We start from the raw sequence: 4,327 nt of genomic DNA on the forward strand, positions 1-4,327 counted from the left end.
CAAGAAGCCTGCAGTGTAGATGTAGCCTTAATGTACTTCCATACCTTTTAGGGTTAGAGTTGCTTGATACCACTATTCCTGATATTTATGTTTCCCAGTGTCTGCTACTTACTAGGGATGTAATAGTGTAGTCGATTAACCCATTAACCTATAAGCAAAAGCTTATAGGTTAATGTTATAGACTACATGCATTCCCCCCCCCCACTCCTTTGCCAGTGAATTTTTTAGCAGGCTGGTCAGCAGCCCAGCTTGATCCTGGCTCACACGGGGTCCAGGATTTACCCCCACTGTGTCTCTGCATTTAAAGTGTATTAGGAGCCCGGCAGCACAGCTCAGTTCTGGTATCAGAGGCAGCAGTGCGGGGTGACAGGCAGCCAGTCTGCAAGGTGAACTGGTTTTTAAACTGGCTCCCCTCACAGATCAGCTCCCGCCTGGCACCCTGCGCTGCTGCCTCCAGGGACTATAGACTAGTTGAGTAACTGATAAGAATTCATGAAGTTACTCAACTATTCAATTAACCGATATTTAACATCCCTACTTCTTACAGTTCCTATCAACTTTAGGGGGTTTTATCTGAGAATGATACAGATGTTCAGCAACTTCTGACTAGACTAGTAGTAACATTTCCAAAAGGACCTAAGTTACTTCAGCCTAAATCCCGTTGGCTTTCAATGGAACTTGGGCTTCTAAGTCACTTAGGCACTTTTGGAAAGTTACCTTAGGTCTCATTGTTGCAGATGATGACCTGGACTCATTCATATGCATTTTTGTTACCTTCAGACTGGATTATTGTTATGCAGTTTACCTGGATTTACAATCACTGTGTACTCCTGGGGGGATTCTGTGCCAGTGCACGCATGCAGAATTCACGTTCCCCCCAGGTTTCTTTGCATTCTTTGAAGAATGACTTTCTGATGGGAAAGCAAAGATAAGCTGCAGGAGTGGTCACGTGCGCCTCCCCAGCAGTGCAGATGTGTCACTTTGAGCACCCAGAGCAGCTGACAGAGAGGTAATTCACTGTCAGGGGGAGCTGAGGTCACCCCAGCTGGTGGCTTGTACCCTGCAGCTGATCCCGGCACTAGTCCCCACTGGGCTGGGCAGGATAGGACTCATCCCAGAAACCTCCCCTGGCTCCTGAAAGCTCCACACTCCCTCCCCCACTTCCTTCCTGCATCACCCTTCAGCTGCAGGGGGAGGCGTTGCTGCAGGGGGGAGCTGCTCCTCATCCACCAACCCCCATTCATCTGGAGCCCCCTCCTAGTCCTCCCACCCCACTGAGCCATGCCCTCTGCATCCAGAGCCCCCTGCAGCCAGCCTCCCGCATCCCAACCACCACTTGCTGAGCACCCACATTTGAAACACCACCCCAACAAGTTCTACCACCATGCACCTGAACTACCCCAATGAGCCTCCCATACCTGAACTCTCACCCACTGAGCCCCAACCAGCTGCATCCTGACCCCCGCCGCACAAAGCCCCACTCCTCCACACTTGGATCTCCTTGATGAACCTCTTGGATGTAAGCCCTCCCATCAAGCCACATCCCCCCCACGTTGAGAGCCTACCACCTTCACTTGTACCCCCACTGCCGAATCCCATTGCCCCTGCACCTAGATCCCCCAACAAACCCGTGTACCCAGATCCCCCCAGCATCCAGCCCACCCCCCTGAGTTGCTCACACCCAGATTGCCCCACACAGAACCCTCTCATCCCACACCTGGAACCCTTCCTCTCCCCCTCCCCCAACACTAAGCCTCACCATACTTGGTCCTCCCTGGCTGAGCCTGCCTGCCCGTTCTCACCTGATGTGCCTAGATGGGAGGGGCTGGCCGTTGGGGTATTTTAAGTATTACTCTGATTCACTGTAGGAGACTGAAAAAGTGCAGCTTTGGGGTCAAACAGCTCAGGTCACCGACCCCACTGTCTCTCTCTGGAGGCAAAGTCCAGGCCTGGAATAGCTGAGTAATCTTTGACCCTGAACTTGCAAATGCGTAGGAAAGGGAAAAGGCCTGTAAAGCTACCTATTGCCACAGCTGGCATGTTGTCAGAGCCTCTGCCTTTACTCTGCTCTTCCTGCCTGTCCTCTCAGTGCCTCCCAGCTCAGCTTTCTCTGTCCTCTCCCCTTTCCACAGAGGAGAAAGGCTGGTCACTGGCTCTTCTTTCCCTTGCACAGCCCATTATCCAGGATCCCTTTTCCCGTCTCTTCCTTCTGATGTTATCTCTTCAAATCAAACTTTGAAACTCTGCCCCTTTCTCTAACTGCCCCTACTACTTCTTCCATGTCTCCCTCACACAGTGACTGCCTTCTGCCATTCTCCCTTCCCAAATAACCACAAAACCTCCGCACTTGTGTGTCTGAAGGGGAATTCAGTGTCCCATATGCAAACTAGTCACCTGCTGGTGAAAGGACCTGTACTTCCAGATCAATAGACTATGCCCCCAGCTTACCCTCTGAAGCCCACATGTAGTGCTTTGAAATGTTTTTCATGAGATGTGCTAACCAGCAATAAAGGTTAACAGCATAACAGAAAATAAGGGAAATGCCTCATTTTAAATACACAGGAATTCTCTTCAGTGGGAGGAAAAAAAAATTATTGGTGCTGCAATGCCAACACAAAACAGAAATAACAAGGCATCCTATGGCACCTTTGACACTAAAGGTACATCTACACTAGCCCCTAGTTCGAACGAGGGAGGCTAATGAGGGTGACTGAAATTGCTAATGAAGCACGGGATTTAAATATCCCACGCTTGATTAGCATATTCCCGGGCGGTCGCCATTTTGGAAACTAACTAGCCCGAAATAACTGCCCGCATCTACACGTGGCAGAGAAGCGGGATTCCGAGATAAACCCCTTAGTTTGAATTAACTGTTAAACCTCATTCCAAGAAGAGTAACAGTTAATTCGAACTAAGGGCTTATCTCGGAATCCTGTTTCTCTGCTGCGTGTAGACGCGGCCAGTTACTTTGGGCTAGCCAGTTTCCAAAATGGCGACTGGCCAGGAATATACTAATCAAGCGTGGGATATTTAAATCCCGCGCTTCATTAGCAATTTTGGTCGCCCTCATTAGCCTCCCTAGTTTGAACTAGGGGGCTAGTGTAGACGTACCCTAACAGATTTATTAGGGCATAAGATTTTGTGGGTGAAACTCACTTCATCAGATGAATTAGAGTAGAAGTTACAGAGGCACGGGTGTGTATATACACACACACACACACACACACACACACAGTTAAATAAGGGTAATCAAATGAAGGTGGAAATAGCTCATTTACAACACTCCAGTCATCTGAAGAAGTAGGTTGTACCCATGAAAGCTCATGATACCAGCTACACGTTTGGTTACTCTTTAAAATGCTACCAGCCTATTTGTTGTTTTTAAGTTTTTACAGCATTTGGTGTTGGAGATGTGAATGTAAAAAGAAGGGAACTTGCCTTTGTAAATTGTTAACCAGTTAAGATCCTTAATCAATCCTAAATGGATAGCGTTGAATTGGTAAATGAATTCCAGTTCAGCCATCTCCCTTTGTAATCCGGTTTTGAAATTCTTTTGAAGAAGGATGGCTGCTTTCAAATCCATTACTGAATGTCCATTCTAGCTCACTCTACGGTGGCTCTCCTAGCTCACTCTGCTGGCTTTGTGGAGATACCAGGAGCAAAAAGTAATAAGGATTTATTCTGGTAACTCCAGTCAGCAGATCTGACTCCAGTACAGACAGGAAGCAGACTGGCAGAGTAGGAGTGCCAGTTTTGCACTGTCACTCTTCTGATCGTCACTGCACTTGCCTGCAGGTAACAGGTAATACAAGTTGTCTATTTAGCAAGTTTACAAGTTTCCACAGAAGACACTCCATGGGGGAGGAGGGATGCACATCAGTAAGTATTTCTAGTGTTGACAGCAGCCACCTTGCCAGGCACCAACATCAGGGCTACGTCTACACTGGCATGATTTTCCGAAAATGCTTTTAATGGAAAAGTTTTCCGTTAAAAGCATTTTCGGAAAAGCACGTCTAGATTGGCAGGATGCTTTTCCAGGATGCTTATTCCTGAAAGTAGGAATAAGAGACCCTCCGGAAAAGGGCTTTATTCCGGAGGATCGGGCCAGTCTAGATGCTTTTTTCCGGCTTTTCCCCAAGCCGGAAAAAAAGCGGCGGACATGTTTATTTAAATCCCGCGGGGGATATTTAAATCCCCCGCGGATTTCCCTATTCTGACTTTCAAAATTAGCATGCCCCTTCCGAAGAAGGGGCCAGTGTAGACGTAGCCTGGCAGTTTGGGTCATGTGTGTATATGGGAAGAAAAAAGAAACATGACTAGATCTTAA

The sequence above is a fragment of the Pelodiscus sinensis genome, chromosome 1 (genome assembly GCF_049634645.1).
Source record: "Pelodiscus sinensis isolate JC-2024 chromosome 1, ASM4963464v1, whole genome shotgun sequence".
Taxonomy (NCBI): Eukaryota; Metazoa; Chordata; order Testudines; family Trionychidae; genus Pelodiscus; species Pelodiscus sinensis.